The sequence below is a fragment of the Myxine glutinosa genome, chromosome 5, assembly GCF_964187855.1.
Source record: "Myxine glutinosa chromosome 5, kmMyxGlut1.1, whole genome shotgun sequence".
NCBI lineage: Eukaryota > Metazoa > Chordata > Myxini > Myxiniformes > Myxinidae > Myxine > Myxine glutinosa.
Window position 1 is genome coordinate 65,612,849 of NC_136265.1, and position 23,689 is coordinate 65,636,537.

General features: G+C 48.7%; 1 pseudogene; it reads left to right on the forward strand.

Moving 5' to 3' along the window:
* Positions 1 to 229: 229 nt before the first annotated feature.
* LOC144891960 (uncharacterized) overlaps positions 230 to 23,689 on the forward strand; it is an 83,153-nt pseudogene continuing 59,693 nt past the window's right edge.

Consider the following 23,689-nt stretch of genomic DNA (forward strand, 5'->3'; position numbering starts at 1 on the left):
GGGGACGCCATACAAGTGCAATGTGTGCAGCAAGGAATTTTCTTGGTTATCAACATTGAAATGTCATCAAGTAAAACACACAGGAGAGAAACCTCATAAATGTCCTGTGTGTAGCAAGAATTTCACTCGTTCATCAAATTTACAAACACATCGAAAGTTACACACAGGAGAGAAGCCTTATAAATGTCCTGTGTGCAGCAAGGATTTTGCTTGTTCATCATATTTACAAATGCATCAAAGAACACACACAGGAGAGAAGCCTTATAAATGTCCTATGTGCAGCAAGGATTTTGCTCGTTCATCAGATTTTCAAATACATCAAAGAACACACACAGGAGAGAAGCCTTATAAATGTCCTGTGTGCAGCAAGGATTTTGCTCGTTCATCACATTTACAAAAACATCAAAGGACACACACAGGAGAGAAGCCTTATAAATGTCCTATGTGCAGCAAGGATTTTGCTCGTTCATCAGATTTACAAATACATCAAAGAACACACACAGGAGAGAAGCCTTATAAATGTCCTGAGTGCAGCAAGGATTTTGCTCGTTCATCACATTTACAAACACATCAAAGAACACACACAGGAGACAAACCTTATAAATGTCCTGTGTGCAGCAAGGATTTTGCTTGTTCATCATATTTACAAATGCATCAAAGAACACACACAGGAGAGAAGCCTTATAAATGTCCTATGTGCAGCAAGGATTTTGCTTGTTCATCATATTTACCAATACATCAAAGAACTCACACAGGAGAGAAGCCTCATAAATGTCCTGTGTGTAGCAAGGATTTTGCTTGTTCATCACATTTACAATCACATCAAAGAACACACACAGGAGAGAAGCCTTATAAATGTCCTGTGTGCAGCAAGGATTTTGCTCGTCCATCACATTTACAAAGACATCACAGAACTCACACAGGAGAGAAGCCTTATAAATGTCCTGTGTGCAGCAAGGATTTTGCTTGTTCATCATATTTACAAATACATCAAAGAACTCACACAGGAGAAAAGCCTTATAAATGTCCTGTGTGCAGCAAGGATTTTGCTCGTTCATCAGATTTACAAATACATCAAAGAACACACACAGGAGAGAAGCCTTATAAATGTCCTGTGTGCAGCCAGGATTTTGCTCATCCATCACATTTACAAAGACATCAAAGAACTCACACAGGAGAGAAGCCTTATAAATGTCCTGTGTGCAGCAAGGATTTTGCTCGTTCATCACATTTACAAACGCATCAAAGAACACACACAGGAGAGAAGCCTTATAAATGTCCTGTGTGCAGCAAGGATTTTGTTCATTCATCACATTTACAAACACATCAAAGAACACACACAGGAGACAAACCTTATAAATGTCCTTTGTGATGCAAGGATTTTGCTCATTCATCACATTTACAAATACATCAAAGAACACACACAGGAGAGAAGCCTTATAAATGTCCTGTGTGCATCAAGGATTTCGCTCATTCATCAAACTTACAAAGACATGAAAAAATACATACAGGAGAGAAGCCTTATAAATGTCCTGTGTGCAGCGAAGATTTTGCTCATTCATCACATTTAAAAACACATGAAAAAATACATAAAGGAGAGAAGTGCTCTTGTGTTCTGTGTACAACAAAGCGTTTCCTTTTGCTTCACATTTGAAAGTGCAGCAAGGATTTTGCTTGTTCATCATATTTACAAATGCATCAAAGAACACACACAGGAGAGAAGCCTTATAAATGTCCTATGTGCAGCAAGGATTTTGCTTGTTCATCATATTTACCAATACATCAAAGAACTCACACAGGAGAGAAGCCTCATAAATGTCCTGTGTGTAGCAAGGATTTTGCTTGTTCATCACATTTACAATCACATCAAAGAACACACACAGGAGAGAAGCCTTATAAATGTCCTGTGTGCAGCAAGGATTTTGCTCGTCCATCACATTTACAAAGACATCAAAGAACTCACACAGGAGAGAAGCCTTATAAATGTCCTGTGTGCAGCAAGGATTTTGCTTGTTCATCATATTTACAAATACATCAAAGAACTCACACAGGAGAAAAGCCTTATAAATGTCCTATGTGCAGCAAGGATTTTGCTCGTTCATCAGATTTACAAATACATCAAAGAACACACACAGGAGAGAAGCCTTATAAATGTCCTGTGTGCAGCCAGGATTTTGCTCATCCATCACATTTACAAAGACATCAAAGAACTCACACAGGAGAGAAGCCTTATAAATGTCCTGTGTGCAGCAAGGATTTTGCTCGTTCATCACATTTACAAACACATCAAAGAACACACACAGGAGAGAAGCCTTATAAATGTCCTGTGTGCAGCAAGGATTTTGTTCATTCATCACATTTACAAACACATCAAAGAACACACACAGGAGACAAACCTTATAAATGTCCTTTGTGATGCAAGGATTTTGCTCATTCATCACATTTACAAATACATCAAAGAACACACACAGGAGAGAAGCCTTATAAATGTCCTGTGTGCATCAAGGATTTCGCTCATTCATCAAACTTACAAAGACATGAAAAAATACATACAGGAGAGAAGCCTTATAAATGTCCTGTGTGCAGCGAAGATTTTGCTCATTCATCACATTTAAAAACACATGAAAAAATACATAAAGGAGAGAAGTGCTTCTTGTGTTCTGTGTGCAACAAAGCGTTTCCTTTTGCTTCACATTTGAAAGCGCATCAACGGATTCACACAGGAGAGAAACCTTTCAAGTGCACTGTGTGCAACAATGAATTTTCTTGGTTAGCATCCTAGAAATATCATAAATTGAAACACACAGGAGAGAAGCCTTATAAATGTCCTGTGTGCAGCAGGGATTTTTCTCATTCATCACATTTGCACAGACATTAAGAAAAATACATAAAGGAGAGAAGTGCTTCTTGTGTTCTGTGTGCAACAAAGCGTTTCCTTTTGCTTCACATTTGGAAATACATCAACGGATTCACACGGGAGAGAAACCTTTCAAGTGCACTGGGTGCAACAATGAATTTTCTTGGTTAGAATCCTTGAATCATCACAAAGTAAAAACACACATGAGAGAAGATTTATAAATGTCCTGTGTGCAGCAAGGATTTTGCTTGTTCATCAACTTTACAAATGCATCAAAGAGTATATAAAAAATCTCAACAGACTATTGCATGAGATTTGTACATGAGCAAGAAAACAACCAATCGGAAAAGGTATCTTTAATCATTTAGCAACAAACTTCCAAAGACAAGTTCAAGTGCACGATATTACACTGGAAAACGAAACAAAGAAATACAGCCCCAACGACAGCAAAGAAGAAAAAGGAAAACTACAAAAAGTTTCTTACGTCTTCCAAAGGCAGGTTTTGTGTGGGAGAAACAGAAAGTACCAGTCACCTCCTTTCGCGATGTAAAAAACTCATGTCAGAACAGTTGAACACAGAATGACATGACAGCGTCTGCACAGTAATCCACTGGCACATCTGTAAATATTTCAACATTCCGGTTCTAGAACAATCACGGAAACAGAAAGCAAATCCTATCCTTGAAAATGAGCATATCGTGCTCACACGTGACAAGATGATCCCGTCAATTGTCGACATTGCAAACAAAGCATGGCATCTGGACATATTGCTCAAACACAAAAAGGAAAATTCAGCATTGTTGATTGAGTTTTCAGTTCCCAATGACCTTGGACTAAATGCTACAGAAATCAGAAAAATGCTCAAATTCCAGGAGCTGAAAAATGAGGTCAAGAGGACTTGGAAATTGAAGAAAGCTGAAATTGTACCAGTAATACTCGGAGCAACAGGGATGATCAAGAAAACCATTACTGAGCACTTAAAAAGCAGGGAATATCTCTACAAATAAGCTGCAGGTACAGGCTGTCAGAGGTTCAGTGAGCATTCTAAAAAGAGCCCTTGGAACAAAACTATGAGAATAACGTTTCCCAATCTGGTTCACGAATAATGATCTTTTACCGAAAAAGGAGGTGGAGATTTTGAGTTCTGGGAGAACTTCCTCCCTCCTCCTGAAACCCGCATATGGGGACATCAACCAACGAGAGAAGCCGTGCACATGTTCTGAATGCAACAAGAGTTTTTTTTGTTTTGTTTTTTGTATACAATATCAAGGCTCGTGTAAGAGCTTACATTAATGACAAAAAAACAAACGGACGCATAAACGGAGGAAAGGGACTGAATAGAGTGTGGGAGTTTGTTCCAGAGGCGGGAGAAAACATGGCATCTGGACAAGAGTTTTGCTCTTTCATCAACTTTATCTCATCATCAAAAATACATACAGGAGGGAAGCCCCACAAGTGTTCTGTTTGCACCGAGGCATTTTTTCATCAATCTTAGGTGAAGCGGCATCAATGGATCCACACACAAGAGATAAAGGAGAGAAGACCTGCAGGTTAAACGCTACAAGTCTTTAGGAGATAGCACGAATGAACCAATTCACCACCATCTCAAGTCACTCCACCCCGCTTCTCCCCTCATCCAATCCGTGATTTTGTACCCCTGTTAACAACCCACTACAAACCCACCTCCTTCCAAATTTCCTGAGAGTTTGTTTCTGTATCCATCTTGTCTACCCAATGCATCCACCACTACCTCTCCTTCATACTCGTCTTATTTGCTCAACTCTTCCTTTAGTTTGTCCTTCACCACTGCTGATGATGTTTCCCTCCCACCTCTCTCTTCCCACCTCTCTCTTCCCACAGCTCCTCTTGTTCTTCTGCTTCCTGATCCATTCAGTAATCCAGTTTTTCCACAAATCTTGACGTTTATTCAAAAAAGCATTGGTTCTGCAAGGTAGAACTAGCGGTCACCTAGGTTCTGCTAGCGGTCACCTTCTTTCGGGTATGAAAAACAACTGTCTGAATAACTGTATTTGTGTGCAATGTACACCATTGGGACATCTGCAAAAAATTCAAGATCTCAGTCTCAGAAAAATCAAGGAAGCATGAACCAAAAGCGATTGTTGAACATGAGGATGCAGTCCTCACTGATGATCAAATCATCCCATCAATCATGAACAGAGAAAACAAAGCATTGCACAAGGACATTGTGCTTTTGCACAAAAAGGAAAAGATGGTATTGCTCATCGAGGGGTCAGTAGCAGTACCCAGCGACTTTGGTCGAAATAATGTGGAAATCAGGAAAATGACCAAGTAATCGGCATCTGAAAAATGAGGCCAAGAGAACCTGGAAGCTGAAGGGTTCTGACAAAATGGGATTGATAAAGAACCTCTCTTTGATCTTCAAAACAGCCCCAGGAATAGTCGGACAAACTAACAACAATTGGAGGCTGTCTGTGGTCCAATGACAATCCTGGAAATAATCCTCAGAAGAAAACATTGAGAAGACCTTTTCACAACTTGGATTGTGAAACATGATATTTTATCAAACTGGAGGTGGCTACTTTGAGTCCTGAGAGGACTCTGTTCCACCTTCTGAAAGCTGCACATGGATATTCCAACAAACGAGAGAAGCCGTTCTTGTGTTCTGCTTGTAATAAGGATTTACCCATTTATCATGATATAAAATGCATCGAAGGATAGATAAAGCAAAGAAGCTTTTGCTGGTGTCCTCATTTTTGGATGGTAAAATGCCCTGCCAATGTTAGTGTCCCTGCCAAGATAAATCCCCGAATTAATCAAACTCAATTCATTGATAAAGCAACGGAGCTCTGGAATGCCACATTGATATTACAGCATTCAGACGGAAAGATCGAAATCCCAGAAGTGAAGATACAACATATGTTCTTCCAGGGTGACTGTCTCTGCCCCTCTTGTTTTGCCCAGTTCTGGACCTACTGAGCAAACTCATTGATGATCAAGGACAGGGATACACCTAACATCGAACAGTATAATGTCCAATGGGTCAGGAAAAGTGACCCATCTGCTGTATATCGATGATTTAAAGCTCTTCACACCAAATGACGGAAAATTGGCAGAACCATTAAAACTGGTAAAATGGTATTCAGACAACGTGTAAAATGCTGCTAAATTCAGAAGAGGGAGACCAACAAAATTGGATAACATGCAGACTGCAGAGACTTCAGAAAGTACAGTGCCTTCATACAGCTGCACCAACCTGGTTTGGTGAACACCTGAGACAAATCGATCATCTCAAGGGAGATAGTGTGCCAGAACTGTAAAGGCCAATCACCAGGGGTTTGGGGACTGAAACACCAATCAGCTATGAGGGGGAGGATCTATTGGTGGGCGAACTCCTCCTTCGGACTGAAGGGGGTGGATTCGGGCAGGTGGGGACATATTCTATTAAAAAGCAAGTGAAGGCCATGCTATCGAACAGATGACGGGACATTGAGTGGAGTGAACGTTACGAGGCACCAGCCCATCTCAAACCTTTTGTGAATTCCCCTTGTGCATATTCTCGTACAACCGGCTTTTATTGCTGCTTTCTCTCTACAACTCTGCCTTCCTTTCTTGTTCACAGTCTGCTTTCCATCTCCGTTCATTTCTTTGTTCACTTTCTCTCATTCTCACGCTTTATACCTCTTACACTTCCAACACCTCTTGGATCTTTGCGTCGAACCCGGCTCGTTAAGCTGCGCCACCTGAATGGACCAACTCCCGCTTCGCCTTTTGATACTGATGGTTGGGTAAGTGTCCCTGACAAAATGGATTGCCTCCTGCACTTTCCTGCTGAAAAACGCATCCATTTCTTCCTGCAAATGAACCACCTAAGCACATGGAGAAGGCAGCATGTGGGCGACAGTGAGGAGGGAGCATGAGTGGAGCGTGGCGGGTCTGGACACCAGACAATCATCATAATTATTGGTGGCACACGCTCATCTGAGCTGGCACAAGGTGTGAGGGACCAGGACACACCAGCTTCCCCTTTCTCTTCCACTCCCTTGACCTCTTCGACCTCTTTCTCTTTTCCTGGATGCATGCGGCACCAGCCAATGGAGAGTTGCGAAGTCACTGTTAAGGTTCTGAGGGTGGGTCTGTCATATTGGGGAAATTGGGATTTATATGTGCCATACATATTTGTGAATATACCTGCCATTATTTTTCCCATTGTAAAATTTGCCTAATTTGTGTGTACTAAAAGCCCTTTTCTTAAGAAACTGTGTGCTGATTTATTCGGGCAGTTCTGATTGCGGCATAGGATAAATGAGGTTCAATCTTGGTTGGTAAGCGCTTGAAGTGGTTCCGTAACAAGTGGATCTGCTAGGGCAACTAGTTAAGAGTAGTTACATAATCATCGGCATGGTACCGGCTCATGCTTTTTTGTGTATGGCATGAAGACTTTGGGCATTGGACCCATTGGGAAGGTTTGATGAGACTGGTGATCGTGGTCTTTTAAAGAAACGCCATCCTTTTAAAGTTATTCATCAACAACGTCTGTATGTGGCCAAATCATGGCTGTTCTGGGGCAGGTGCTGTGGATATTGATGACAGCATTCCATTTCATCCCATACATGCTCTACAGCCCTGTGCCGCACCATCCCCATGCAGCACCAGCCACGTGCAACACCAATTCCGTGCCTTGTGAAACACCAGTGCGCACGAGCCATTTCGGACCCAAAACCAGCTGGTGCCTTGCTCAAGCGCGCGCTCTTTCCCCATTGTTGTGTGAACCCTGGTATTTCTTTTTGGTGCCATTATTGGTTATTTCTTTTTACTGTACCTATATGCGTATGTCGGAGATTTAACCCCTCAGGAATGATCATTTGACCAGACTCGGACAGGAGAATTTATTATTAAAGAGAGGACAATAACATGCACATGGAAGGAAAGTTGTGTGGGTCTCGGCCAGCAACCCTCCGTCCATGACAGCTCTTCCTTGATCTACACACGACCTGCCATAGTTTATATAGTATGCTCAAGGATTATTTGAACGGAACTAGACAAGGCATCTGCCTTTCAGCTCAGAAGAAAACTATGTCTCACCCACACATTTTTAGATAGGGAAAGATGAGAATGCAATAACAAGATAAGAACAAGAGGAAATGAAATTGCAGGAGATGTTTGCCAAGGTCAGGCAAACAACAATTTTAGAGTCGAAAGCCGGTTCGTTTGGGATGGTAGGTTGCTTTATCCTCAGCTTGTGAACGTTTGATTCTTTGTGCTTTTTTATACTCTGTAGTTTTCTATTATACCTATGTGAGCTTGCTGGAAATTTAATTGGAGGGAGAATGTGGTGAAATAAAGGCGAAGATCCGTTGTAATTCCCTCTCTAGCGTAAGACGTGCCTATAAGAAGGTTGGCTTGAGAGTGAGGGGATTGCCTTTTACTTGTGACTGAATTTGAGCTGGTAAGTTAAAATTATGCATCTTTTATGGCTTGCTTTACATGGAGCATATTATATGAACGCATTCTAAATATGTGATTATTCTTTTTGTAGATGATGTGGAGAATTGATTACAATAAAGCTCAATATGTTGAAGAGTTTGTGATTGAATTCCATCACAAAGCGAACAGAGAGAGGGTGTGAAAGAGCAGCAGAGCAGGATTTTAGGAACCGTGGGCTGATGCCGCCTGGTCCAGTTGCAGAATCAGAGTCGAGGATTGACAGAAACTTCTTCACCTTGTCAGGAGAGAAGGACCCAGAGTCCAGGAGCAGCTGGTTACGACTGGGAATGGTGGGTACAGAGAGAGCCGGGTTTGGAACACAAGATTTTGAGGCAAACACAGAGTTGAGGCATTCAGCTTTTTCACGTGCGGAGTCAGCTGTGTAGCCGTTTGAGGTGAGGGAGGGGATAGAGGAGGAACAAACACCAGAAACAGATTTGACCAGATGCCACCAGCATTTGGAAGAGGGAGACAGGTTTGAGAGTTCACTCTTGAGAGTGGAGAGATATTGTTTCCTGGCTCTCCTGAGGGTAGACACATACTTGTTCTGAGCTATGTGAGAGGAACTGAGATTGCCTTCCGTTGGATTTGCTTTCCAAGAGGTGAAGGCAAGTCGTTTCTGCGCAACAGCCTCACCACAAGATGCCGTGTACAATGGATGGGAGGAAGGGTATGACAACTGAAGACGAGATGGGATAAATCTGTGCATGAGAGAGAGCAGTTTACTTTGTAAGAATTCCCAGGATGAGTTGATTTCAGAGGCAGTAGAGATGGGAGACCAGTCCAGATGATTGATGGCTGCTTGAAGACCGTACCAGTTGGCCTGACTGAAATGCCAGAATTTTGCGACGCTGAGGATGCTCTCTGAGAATGGCCAGAGATATGTCCACTTTAACAAGCACATGATCAGATGAACCGATTGGAGCAGAAGAAGAGCAGCAGACATTTGCAGGGAAGTTTGTCATAACCAAGTCTGGAAGAGAAGTTGCTCCATTGACTGATATACAGGTCGGGAAATTGACAGATTGTGTCAGTCCCAGTGAGTCGCAGAAGTCCTTTGCTGCCGTGCCATGTCTGGTGAGCGAGGAACCCACACCCAGCAGGGTGAACACGAAGTATAAGAAAGGGGGAACACTAACAGCATTTTAACAAAATGGCATGATGACAGTTGAAATCACCACATATGAGGAAGAGAGAGAGTTGGGAGGGAGTAGGTAGAAGTTGTACCATGTTATCAGACAGCGAGATGTATATGGAGTGTTAACTGTTTGGTGGACGGTACAACACACACATGAACAAAAGGTGGGAGCGAAGGGGAAGCCGTAGCCAGAGGTACCCCTGGGGGTGAGGTGGAGAGAGGGCAGTGCAGGGAGAGTGAGGAAGAAAGTTTTTGATGAAGATAGCAACGCCACCTCCAGGACGAGGCTCAGGTCTATCATACCGAAGGAGGGAGTAACCAGGGAGAGATATTAAGGAATCAGAGACATCTTGAAGGAGGAAAGTTTCTGTTAAGCAGATCAAGTCTGGTTTGTCAGAAGCAACCTGCATGGAGAGGTCAATCAGGTTTGAGCGAAGGCCCCGGATGTTTGAGGTCCATACCGTTAAGGAAGAGGAAGGGTGAGCATCGGATACAGGACAGGGGAGGGGTAGGGTAAGATGAGGAAGAGGAGGATGTAGGGAGAGCTGTTGATAGTGTTTCAGATATTTCAGAAAAGCTTGGAGAAAGGGAAGGATATGGAGGACAAAAGGTTTGATGGTGATTGGATGAGGCACAGTGAGGTGTTTGAAGGGGGGAGGCGCAGAGCGAGGAAGAAGGTTGGAGGAGATGGAGGTTAGAGTTTGGAAGGGAGAGGATGCGGGGAGGACGTTTTGAGGGGGAGCGGTGAGAGGGGAGAATTGGAGAAAAAAGGAGGGTGGGACGATTTGAAGGGGAGGAGGGAAGGGGGAGTTTTGAAATGGAGGGGTGAGGGGGGAATTTAGGAGGGGAGTGTTGAGGGGGGAGTTTAGGATGGGAGGGATGAGGGGGGAGTTTGGGAGTGGAGGGGGGAGTTTAGGAGGGAAGGGACAAGGGGGGAGATTTGAAAGGGATGGGTGAGGGAGGAGTTGAGAAGGGGAAGGAAGAGTTTGGATTTTAGAAAGTGTCACCATCCCTACAATAAGGCAGCACAAGAGATGCTCAGTTCTATCCCTGAGGACCTGTTTAGAAGTGCATGGCTGGCGGCATCTTGGAGGCAGGTGTGGGAAATGGCCGGGCCCACCCGCATCCACCGCTACATCTGGGACCCAGGAGGTGGCGTCCTAGGAGAAGATCTACCACGCCTGCAATAGACCTTGCTGAACTGTCTACGTACGGGGGTCGGCCGTTTCAAATCATCGCTGAAGATGTGGGGCCTGGCAGACAGCGCCGCCTGCGAGTGTGGCGAGCCTGAGCAGACTGCCAAACACATAATTACCACCTGCCCCCTATACAGACCACCTTCAGAAGCGGGCCTCTTCCACGTAGGACCAGAGACGAGGGCATGGCTGCACGACACTGAGCTGGCCATCTGATGATACACGAAAGAAGAAGAAAGTGTTGGACGATTAATGGAAAACGAACATTTATTACAAAATGAGTTTCTTGTGATTTTCAAGTCAGAGATCCATTTGAAAACGTTGGAGGAGGGGTGGAATGCAGGTGAGTTTCGGGAATGAAGGAAGGAAGAATTGTCAGATATGGAATTTTTATTTGAAATGAAGAGCTTTGGTGAGCAAGTCGAAAGCAACCTTTTGAAGAAGAATAATAAGAAGAAGAAAAATGTGTTATAATATATGACAGAATACAACAGTTCAGGGGAAAGTTTGAACATTTTAAAACTAAACCGTGAAAACTATAAGGGGAAATTCCTTAAATGAGGGCATGAAGGATTCCGAAGGGGGATTTAAGGATTCCAGCACAGGTTCAGAAGCAGGAACAGAAGAATAGGAGATTGACAGCCAGGAGAGCAGTGAGCGAAGGAACAGGGAGGTGTATAAGCAAATGTGTTTGTACAGGAGGAGAGGCCTACTTTTTAAATTCTTCGTTAACATGTTTTTTTGAAGGTTCGATGAAAGTAGATCAGAGGAAGAAGGATAAAATTGAAGAAGTATGGTGAGAACTGGAATCGAAAAGGTGTCGACTGGAGAGAATTGAGTTATGAAGGAAGGAGAGAAATAAAACGGGTGGGACAAAACACGTGGTCGAAGAACGAACGAACAGGGGAGCTACCTTTCCTACCAACGAGCTACCAACGAGCTACCAACGAGCTACCAACGGAGGGAGCTACCAACGCTACCTTTCCAACGAACCGCACATCTTCCTCATGCACAGGCAGAGAAGGAAATTAGATTTTTTTTTAGTTTATATTTTTATATTAAGACTTTAAACAAAGGGTAGATGTTCGGGAAGTATGGGGTTAAAACAATACTGGAAAAAAACAGTGAGAGAATGAAAGTAAATGAACCACAAACGACCTTCGAGAGGAGACGCAAAGCCTCGAGGCCTCAGAAAACCAGGCCTGAAAAACGCGGCAGGAACCATCCGACGATATATATATGGTATGCACGATTCACACCGATATCTAACTAGAAACACATAGTATGCACACACACCGTAAAATAAAAAATACAGTTTTGACAAAAATACAAATGGCAAAAATTCTTAACTTTGGTAGCGTGGAGAGCTTGGAAAAACACACGACCTCGCCGGCAAAACCCTTGTACTTTCATGGGTTTACAAGGTTGTATCTTGGTAGAGTTTGTTTTTTTGAGGAGTTGTGTGTCACAGTAAGCTGGTGCTCATGTTGACAACCTTGAAAGGATGACAGGCTGAGTCAACCCACCAGGTGTTCATACAACGGCATGACAGGGGCTCTAACGTGGCACCTTGTAATCTTAAACCAGCCACCCGTTAAGCCAACACCAGGGAAAATATATCTTTCCAACGTTGGGCCAACGCTACCTTCCAACATTGACCCACCGGAACAAAATAACGTCGGTTCTACGTTGTCTGCAGGTTGTATTGGTTGTAAACGCAAGGTCTAGTTATAGCAAAGACATACTGGATAAGTTGAAATTATACAGTTAAACTGATTGGAAACTAAATAAATTAACTATTTCCTCCAAAAATTAAAGGTTGAAACTGAAATTGCATACGTAATTTGTGGACGAATTAAAAAAGACTCATGCACGCATTAAAGGGTTTACTGAGGGAAAAGACCCAGCAATGTACTTCACTCTTGGATGTAGTTCTGAAAATCCTGGACTCACCCTGGCCAATGTAAAAGTATAAAGTTTTTGTTCGCCTGGTGCTATCTAGCATCACAATGGGGGTTTGGGCTCAGAAAACTAACAAACGATTGGAGGAGTAAATACCAGTTGGATTGGTGCATTTTTTTGTTATTGAAAGGTGAAACAAATTGATTTGGAGTATAAAAGTAAACATTCTTTGAAATAGAGGAAGTAGCATTGTGCAAAATATTGACGAGTTGGAGACATATTTACTGGCTCCACTCGTGTCCATCAGCGTTTGGGATTTTCACAACAACGGGCCCAGTATCCCAGTTCACCACATTACTTACAATAATCATTGTATGCTGGGCAGTTCCGTGGTGGATGTGATCGTCCACACTTTTTGCACTTTTGTCGATGTGTCATGGCATTCACAGACGATTAAGGTCCTTCCATCTTCTGGATGGCCTGCTTTCCGATTACCATTGCTTTGTACTTGCGACCCTCACTTCAAACCAGGTCCATGTCGTACCCAACCTCCTGGTCGAGCAGATGCTTTTGAAAATCATCCTGTGGGGGTGCTCGCAACAATCAACTGGATAATCCGTTGTGTAATGTGTGGATTCCAGGATAGATTTGAAGTTAGGGTAATACCTAGTAGGTTTATTGTATCACATGGTGTAATTGTGGAAGAATTGTGGAAGAATAGTTAGTTGTGCACAAATGAAGTAAAAACTAGAATGAAACTCGGTGGAGCACATACTGCAGTAAGTTCAGGACTCTCCTTCAATCAAGTTGTTTATTAAAGACGCCAAGCTCTCAGAACACACGGCCATCATGGCGAGCCGCCAGCAACCACCGAAGCCACGCGCCCAGACATCACTACGCAGTATGTCGTACCAATCACAACACAGCATATTAAATCAGAACCGCACAGCGAACCAAATACTACAAGCGAGCGGAGCACACACAGAGAGTTCAAACACCTTGAGGACACAATTCCGTCCCATCTTCGCGCCTAAAATAACCACCGGACGTCCCTTCAAGAAGATCCGGGAATTCAAATAATTAACTATTGAGCTTGCATTACTAAAAAAAATATAGTGTTACATAATTTTTGAAGGCCCATATTGGGTTAAACAATGCTTAACTGTGTGACGAATCGGCTTGTCCTGGAATAACCGTGGTGGAGGCTGACGCAGTGACTGGTGACGAGTAAATCTATTAACGGCGCATTAAAGGTGTGTTTCCCATTTACGCTGTTCATATTTTAAGAGTATTTTAAATGTGCTTCCCCTTCTCTCCCCTCTTGTCTACCGCTCCCCTTTTTATATACTTTGCTTTTTTGTCTGTTTGATTTGTTTGTGTGATAAATGTTAGCTCTTTCACGAGCCTCGATTATGTATACAAAAAAAATACAAAAATAAAAATGTTTATTTCCCAATCGGCCTGTTACCAGATTTTGTCGCAGGTTGTGACCACAGTGCAGTCATTCTTATTAGTCCCCTACCGGTGTACACCGGAGGGGACTTTAGGTTTGCATGCCGTCCCTCCGTCTGTCAGTCCGTCAGTCTGTCAGTCCGTCAGTCCGTCACGCAAAGAACAGTTTTCCGGACTTTTTTTCTAAACGCTGAATCCTAATGATTTCAAACTTGGCACATGGTTTCCTCATGATAAGTTACAGATCGAGTTCGAACTTCACGACGTGCCGATCATTTTTGACAAAGTTATGGCACTTTGAACTTTGGGAATTCTGATGATCCTTAACTCAGTGCCATTTTAAGTTTTAATTTCCTTTAAAAAAGATTTTCTCTGCAATAATAGGACCGATTGAGATCAAATTTGCACCGTTAGGGGGGACTCGGTCTGGAGAATATTTTAATGGTAATTATGACGTCACAGGTCACGTGGTTCGGCCGCCATATTGTTTTTGTGAAAACACGAAAACCCCTTTTTCTCTGCAACGGCTGAACAGATCGAAGCCAATCTTTGCAGGCAGAATCGCATACCCATGACGAACAAAAAAGTCAGCGAGCATGACGTCATGCGTCACATGGTTTCAGAGTTATGACGTTTTTAAGCATGAACCTTTAAAACCGAGCTCCTCCCTCATTTTTGATCCAATCGAGGGGAAACTTCACAGATCTGTTCAGCATGTCAGTCTAATAAAATGTCCTTTTGGAATTTGCGATAGGTCACGTGGTTTGGCAGATATCGTTAATTAAACGAAAATATTTTTTAAATGGATATCTCTTGTTTATTCTAGAGTTCTCCTCAAGCCGCACCGCGCGCCCTCAGCCTCGTCTCGCGAACGTCAACAGCGTGACACAGCGCGCGCTTTCGGGAAGGGCGGAGCCAAGCCGAGCAACATATATACACACATCGATCATTGATCGTGAACCGGAAAATATAATAAATTACTGTTACTTATCGACTTGAAAGGTTCTTTATCAACAACTTATTTTCTTGTGCTTCTGCTTACCTGTCTGCAAGGTGTATAAATCGAAGTCCTGAGTGCGAATCACAGGTGAGCCCGTCCTGAGGTAATTAGCAATTGGGAACGATTCAGAACCTGTGGGTGAATAACCCTTTTTAATTTCCCCAACAGTTTTCCGGACGACAGACTGCCGGTAGGGGACATGTATTGCAGCGCAATACTCAGAATGCTTGTTTTAACTAAGGATTCCATGTGGAAGTGTATCACCAGTTCGCCATTTTGACCCATTCGTCATCGCGAATCTGCTGAATTGTTGGGCCAGGGAAGAACACAAGGAACTGAATAAACTTCCAAGAATGCAGGAAATGACGTTTCCGACGTGAGATTGAGACAAAGAGTGAGACTTCATTTTTATTGTATTAAAGCGCGGTGTTACACGCGCTACTTGTAAGCAAGGAGGAAGTGGACAACGCGGCAATTTGTAAGAGTCTTTATTTCAAGAGCTCACTGTAACACTGAGCTGCTCAGGGCTGCGCGCCCCGTGTATATCGTGAGGCCACGCCTCTCTCCCTGGCGTGGCCCACCCCCACTTGGTGTGCGGGGTGATGTCACCACGTCAGTGCTTTCGTGTCCGCCACACACGCCCCCCCCCAGAATCCCCGCACACCTGAAGGGTCAGTTTGCGGGGCAAACGGATGACCCGGCCGAAGCGCCCCCTGGCGACTGGCGGCGTCTGGGATGCAGGGATGCCATCTGGGATGCCTCCGGCTGCAGGACCGGGGGGCGGCGTGGCGGTGGGGCTGGGCGGTGCCGGGGGTCCGCCCGCAGGTGGGTGGCCCCGACGCGGGGGTCGGGCCACTGGCGGTGGATGGTCCACGTCGAGGTGGGCTGGCTTGAGGCGGTCCACAGAAACGCGATCAGGAGTACCGCCGATGTCCAGGGTGAAGTGCCTCACCCCGGTCTCCAGCACGCGGAAAGGCCCATCGTACGGGGGCCGCAGTGGTGTCCGGTGGGGATCGTGGCGGACGAAGACGTACTCCGCCGTGCGAAGCTCCGGGGCGACGTGCGTCGGTGGGTGCCCGTGGCGTGCCGTTGGCACTGGCGTGAACCTCTGGGCGGTCTCCTGCAGAGCGGAGCGCTGCTGTGCCGCGGACCATGGTGCCGTGGAGTCGGGGAGGAACTCGCCCAGCACCCGCAGCAGTTGCCCGAAGACCAACTCTGCCGCGGATGCGCGCAGGTCCTCCTTGGGCGCTGTATGGAGGCCCAGCAGGACCCAGGGGAGCCTGTCGACCCAGCTGCCGTCGCGGAGGGTGGCCCGGAGCGCGGCCTTCAATGAGCGGTGAAATCGCTCGCACAGGCCGTTAACCTGGGGGTGGTAGGCTGTGGTTCGGTGCAGCCGGACCCCGAGCCCCCGCGCGACCGCCCCCCAGAGCTCCGAGGTGAACTGGGGGCCACGGCCGGACGAGATGTCTGAGGGGGCACCGAACCGGGCGACCCAGGTGGCGATGAACTCCTGTGCGACGTCCGCCGCCGTCGTCGACGCCAAGGGCACGGCCTCTGGCCACCGGGTGGTGCGGTCCACCATGGTGAGGACGTGGGTGAAACCCCGCGAGGGGGGCAGAGGTCCCACCAGGTCCACGTGGACGTGGTCAAACCGGCGTTCCGGCACCGTAAACGGGGCCAATGGGGCCTGGGTGTGCCGGTGCACCTTGGTGCGCTGGCACGCGAGGCACGTCCTGGCCCAGCCGCGGACGGCCTTCCAGAGGCCATGCCAGACGAATTTGTCGGTGATCAACCTCTGGGAGGCCCTCGTGCCCGGGTGGGACAGGCCGTGGATGGTGTCATACACCTGGCGCTGCCAGCCCGCGGGCACGATGGGGCAAGGCCGCCCGAGGGAGACGTCGCACAAGATGGCTGTGCCCGCGCCGTCGAACAGCACCTCGGTGATGCGGAGGCCCGTGACCACGGTCCGCAAGGCCTGGACGTCGGGGTCAGCGGCCTGGTCCGCTGCCATCCGGGCATAGTCAATGCCGAGGTGGACTGCGTGGGCGACGGCCCGGGAAAGGCAATCTGCCACCGGGTTGTCCTTCCCCGCGACGTGCCGGATGTCCGTCGTGTACTCGGACACGGCCGAGAGGTGACGCTGCTGCCAGGCTGACCACGGCTCGGTGACCTTGCCCATCGTGAAGACCAGCGACTTGTGGTCGACGAAGGCCGTGAACGCATGGCCCTTGAGCAGATGGCGGAAGTGCCTGACCACCAAGTGAAGCCCGAGCAACTCGCGGTCGAAGGTACTGTAACGGCGTTCGGGCGGGCGAAGCTGCCGGCTAAAGAACGCCAGCGGTTGCCAAGCTCCACGCACCCATTGCTCGTGCACCGCACCCACCGCGTAGTCCGAGGCGCCGGTGGTGAGGGCGATCGGTGCATCGAGCGCCAGGTGCGCGAGCATGGTGGCGTTAGCCAAGGCGAGCTTCGCGCCCATGAACGCCGCGTCCATCTGCTCGGTCCAGGTAACGTCGGCTTTGCCCGGCTTACCTCGGAGAGCTTCGTGCAGGGGGCGCAGGAGCTGGGCGATACGGGGCAGGAACCGATGGTAAAAGTTCACCATGCCCAGGAACTCCTGCAGCCCCCTGATCGTGCGGGGGCGCGGAAACCCCTTCACTGCCTCCACCTTGGCCGGCAGGGGGACGGCTCCGTGCCTGGTGACGCGGTGCCCCAGAAAATCGAGTTCGGCGATGCCGAACCGGCACTTTGCGGGGTTCACAATCAGGCCATGCTGGCCCAGGCGTTCGAAGAGCGTGCGGAGGTGGTGTAGGTGCTCTTCACGGGACGCGCTGGCGACGAGGATATCGTCCAGGTAGACGTATACAAAATCCAAGTCGCGCAGGACGCTGTCCATCAGCCGCTGGAACGCCTGAGCCGCATTCTTCAGACCGAAGGGCATCCGCAGGAATTCGAAGAGTCCGAACGGCGTGATGACCACCGTCTTCGGGACGTCCTCCGGCCTGACGGGGACCTGATGGTAGCCGCGTATGAGGTCCACCTTCGAGAAGAAGGACATGCCCGCCAAACGGGCGGAAAGGTCCTGAATGTGGGGGACGGGGTAGCGGTCGGGGGTGGTGGCGTCATTGAGACGGCGATAGTCCCCGCACGGTCGCCATCCCCCGCCGGGCTTCGGCACGATGTGCAGCGGCGACGCCCAAGCACTCTCCGAGCACCGAACGATGCCGAGTCGCTCCAGGGTAGCGAACTCCGCTTTTGCTACCGCCAGCTTCGTCGGCTCGAGGCGGCATGCCCGGGCGTAGACCGGTGGCCCGACGGTGGGGATGTGATGGGCCACCCCGTGCTTGACGGCCCCCGCCGAGAATGTGGGCTGCGTGAGGGCTGGGAAGCCGGCGAGGAGGTGGGTGAATTCGTCCGCTGCCGGAAGCGTACAGATCAACGTGGCCGGAACCGAACCGTTCGGCAAGCCGCTCGGTGAGCCGCTCAGTGGGCTGCTCGACGAGCTGGGCAGCGCACAAGCGAGCGAGCTGAACGTCTTGGCCTGGACAAGACGTCTGTGCTTTACGTCGACCGGGAGCCCATTTGCGCACAGGAAGTCTGCGCCAAGCAATGCCATGGGCACGTCGACGGTGACGAACGACCATCGGAAAACCTGCCCTCCGAACCGCAGAGAGAGGCAGCGTTTTCCGTACATACGGATGGGCGTCCCGTTCGCGGCAAGCAGCGCGGGGCCCCCGCCCGCGGCGTGCTTGTCCAACGTACCGGCAGGAATGACACTCACCTGCGCTCCTGTGTCGCACAGGTAACGGCGCCCGGATAAGGTGTCCGTGATGAACAGCAGGCTGTTCGAACGGCCGGCGCTCATCACCACTATCGAGCGCCGGCCCGGGCGTTTCCCGACCTGTCGAAGGAGCATGGCGGATGACACTGTCGAGCCTCGTGGCCGAACCTGGCGTGGATCCAGCACCAGGTGGTGGAGCTGGAGGAGCGCGGCTGGCTCCGCCAGGCCGGTGGAGATGGCGGTTTTCCCCGCGGTGGCGGTTTTCGCCACGGCGGTGGGCGGGGCATGGCGGCGGCCACGAGGTGCGTATCAGCATGCTGTGTATGCTGTGTAAGCTGATGCTGTGAATCAGCATCGGCCTCGGGATCCACGAGGTGGGCAGCAGCATCAGCCTCGAGATCCGCGACGGCCGCACCGACTCTCACCCGCGTGTCCGAAGCCGCGAAGTACCTGTCCGCCTCGGCGGCCAATGCTCGGGGTTCCGTTAGCACGGTCCCGGCCAACGCGAGGCGTACCTGTGCTGGAAGTTGGCGACGGAAAAGCGCCCGGAATAGAGTACCAGGGGCTTCGTCGCCCAACAGCGACAGCATATGGTCCATTCGGACCGACGGGCGCGTGTCGCCGAGCTCGGGGAGATCCAGGAGGCGGTCGGCCCGTGCGTCCTCCGTGAGGCCGAACGTGGCTAGGAGCAGCCGCTTGAGTGCCTCGTACTTGTGGCCGTCCGGTGGGTGGCGAAGGACGGACACAACTCGAGCGGCCGTGCCGTGCCCGAGGGAGGCGACGACGTGGCAGTAGCGCGTGTCGTCGCCGGTGAGGCGCCGAAGCTGAAACTGGGCTTCGGCTTGGACGAACCAAACTTCGGCCTGGGCCTCCCAAAATTCGGGAAGTTTAACCGACATCGCGTTGTTGGCCATGGCAATGGCGTCGTGTTTGGAAGGATCGCTACGGCAGATCCAACGTCGAGGTCACCAATAAAGCGCGGTGTTACGCGCGCTACTTGTAAGCAAGGAGGAAGCGGACAACGCGGCAATTTGTAAGAGTCTTTATTTCAAGAGCTCACTGTAACACTGAGCTGCTCAGGGCTGCGCGCCCCGTGTATATCGTGAGGCCACGCCTCTCTCCCTGGCGTGGCCCACCCCCACTTGGTGTGCGGGGTGATGTCACCACGTCAGTGCTTTCGTGTCCGCCACAGTATCACCCACAAATGCTCCGGAACACACGGACCACAGAGAAAAATTATTCTGTGGAATGACAATGATTGAACACAAATGGATAAAACATATGGAGTTAGTTGATATTGTTGGGGAGATGAGGACTGTATTTTTTTGATTGTGTGCTGGACTATTATTATTATTGTGTATTCTGCGCCCCCCTACCTCCGGAGCTGTGTAAAGGTGAAAGGGCATCCCATAATTAGTCCACAAGCATACACGTCAGCCAAGTAATAGAATACCCCTGTTGATAGTTATCTCTTATTCTGTGTTCTAGGGTAAGGCTGTGTCTCCCATTAATTGAAGTACTCCATTGCACCAGTGAAAGAGAATAGATCCCCTTTCATTCCCATCCCCAAAAATCCCCATTTCCTTTACATCCCCTCTCGTCATTGCCGAGCCTCGATTGCCCATATTACATCCCCTCCAAAACCACCATTGACCATGTGCTCGAGTCGGGGAAGAAAGGCGTGTCTCCACCTCGTCATAGAGGGGAAGAGGGGCGTGCCCGCCCGTCGTCATCAAGGGCGGAGCCCGAGGGTCGCGCGACCAACCAGGGCCGAGGTGAGCACCCCGATGGGCGTGTCCAAAAGGCCGGCGGCTTAATCACTGGAGGCGCTATAAAAGGCGCGCACGGAAGTGAGTCGTGAGTTGGTCTTGGTGAGAGTTGGTCTTGGTGAGAGTTGGTCTTGGTGAGAGTTGGTCTTGGTGAGAGTTGGTCTTGGTGAGAGTTGGTCTTGGTGAGAGTTGGTCTGAGTTGGTTGAGAGTGAGTCGTCATTTGGTCAGTCAGTGGAGTCGGTGGTCAGTTGGTTGCGGTGAGGAGTCGGTGGTAAAGAGTGAGGGACCAAGAAAGAGTTGAGGGTTTGGACCAACGAGTCAGACAAGTCCTGGGAAAGCAGCGGAGGCCGCAGCAGCAACACCCAACAGCCATTTGGGGCCTGAACGGCGGTTTGGAGCAGGGCCGAAAAGGAACGGCGGCTGCTAAACGCGCCGGTTGAGCTGCAGGACCCCCTTGGACCTCCCTCTCCCTCCAGCCATCCACCTCCTGCCTTTCCACCCTTCTTGTGTACGTGAGTTTGTTTTGTTTGTTCTGTCCCTGGGTATTTAATTAAGTCTGTAGGTAAGCTAAAATTTGCACTGTGTCACCTGCGTCTTATGTGTTGTAAATAAACCTTGATTGCTCCTTTTTGCTTGTGTAAATAATAAATCCCATTACTCGTCTGTACGTCTTCTCGTTTTATTCCTTTTCCTCTTTGCATTTCGTCGTTTTAGTCTTTTCCCAGATTGGGCAGCTGCGGTGCGATACGGCCAAAGTTCTGGGTGAATCGGGTTCTAATTTGGGAGTAACTGTTCGGACGCGGTAATACCAACCGCTCGGTAAAATAACATCTAAAAACCGCGTCTGTAACAATATGATAAAAGGTAATGTAAAAATGTTTACAAGGGGAAACAAGACATCGTGGGTACCCGGTATCGATCACCTGATTAACGTGGAGAATCTGTGGTGTGGAAATCGCGAATGAGATCGTCTCGCTTGTGGAAGGAACACGTCACGTGGTCGTGGTTCATTTTTACCGGAACACGTGGTTTGTACTCGTGTGTCAGAGTGCAACACACGACAACACACCACCTTAAATCCCGGTACTTTCCTACACTTTACAGTGTTTACACTTGTAGTGAAATCGTATTCGTAATGAACCCGGGGTGATGCTCGCTGCTCGTTGACACCGCTAGGGGTGTGACTATAAGACCCGTTGCTGCGGACGGTGCTCCGAGACTTCTCCTGTGACACGTTACATCTGGTAGACTCGCTAACGGTACACTTACATAGAATATCCAGCTTGCTTGCATTGAATGTTATACATGGTCCCATGTGATGTTACATCGTATACTTATTGTATTTTCTACTTTACAGGATGATGCTATGATCTAAATGCAATTAAACCAACCCGTTGGACTAAAGTTGTGTGGACCTGATTGGTTTTACACAACACTTAATTGCATTTAAGATCCACCGAAATGGCTGGCAACAAGACGCTGACGGTGTCCATATTCTGCGCCGACCCGCAAGCCCCGGATGGTGGCTTGCAGCTGAAGCACTGGCTCAGACAATCAGAAGTCAGAAGACTGCCTCGCCACTGCACATCATGCCAAAGCCGGGGGGTGGATGGCGCCCGTGTGGCGACTACCGCCGTCTCAATGACGCTACCACCCCCGACAGGTACCCGATCCCGCATATCCAAGACTTCTCCGCCCGTCTGGCGGGACGGGTCATTTTTTCGAAAATTGATCTCATACGGGGATATCACCAGGTACCTGTCAGGGCGGCCGACGTCCCTAAAACGGCAGTCATCACGCCGTTCGGCTTATTCGAATTCTTGCGGATGCCGTTTGGTCTCAAGAACGCGGCTCAGGCGTTCCAGCGCTTGATGGACGGCGTGCTGCGTGACCTGCCGTTCCTTTTCGTTTACCTGGACGACATCCTCGTCGCCAGCACGTCCCGGGCCGAGCACCTCCTCCACCTCCGAACACTGTTCAGGCGCCTCAGCGAGCACGGCCTCATTGTCAACCTGGCCAAATGCCACTTCGGCACGACGGCCGTTGATTTTTTGGGCCACCACATCACCAAGAACGGGGCCGTGCCGCTGCCAACCAAGGTCGAGGCCATCACCACGTTCCCGCGTCCCCGCACCATAAAGGCCCTGCAGGAATTCCTGGGAACTAGGGCATGCCCGTACTATATCTATATCTAAAATTATATACCCCCCCCCCCTCTATTTACATGAAATGGTTTGGTCCATGAAATGTTTTGGTCCATTCGCAACGCCAAAGCGAACGGCGAACGCTTTACATGAAATGGTTTGGTTCATGAAATGTTTTGGTCCATTCGCAACGCCAAAGCGAACGGCGAACGGCTTGCGAGTACAGTGACAACCCCCCCCCCCTCTATTTACATGAAATGGTTTTAATTAGTTTTAAAACATAGTTTAACACCAACATATGGCATGCCCGTACCCGTACTATCCGTAATGGCGCACGCTCTCACAGGAGCTCCGGAAGGTCGCATATCGCAGGAAAGCGAAAGTATCGCAAATTAGTTTTAATTAGTTTTAAAACATAGTTTAACGCCAACATAGCGCCAACATAGTTTGCCGACGGGAAATAAATGAATACGCTCTCAAATGTGCCATCCGAGGCAGAGTGTGTTCGCCACGTTCGGCACACGTGATAGCTCGCTGCTCTCTGATTGGTTGAATCGTTTTTTGGACATAGCTCGGTAACTACTTCTGCGATTAATTTAAAACCTTGAAAAGGCACATCCTCGGGTCCCCAGCAATATACCTGGCAAGTTTCAAGTATATCGGACCCATGGTTGTCGAGAAACAGCGGTCACAGACAAACAAACACACACACAGACACACACACACACACACACACACACACACACACACACAGAGATTAGTGGAATTATAGATAGATGGTGAATTTTTATCACCGCTTCGTGCCCCGCGCTGCTCAACTCATGCGGCCCCTCTACGAAGCCCTCCGGGGCAAGCCGGCCAAGCACGACATCGCCTGGTCCGCAGCAATGGATGCGGCCTTCCAACGCTCAAAGCGGGCCCTCGCCGACGCAACACTGCTCGCTCACCCGGTGCTCAACGCTCCCATCGCCCTCACCACGGAT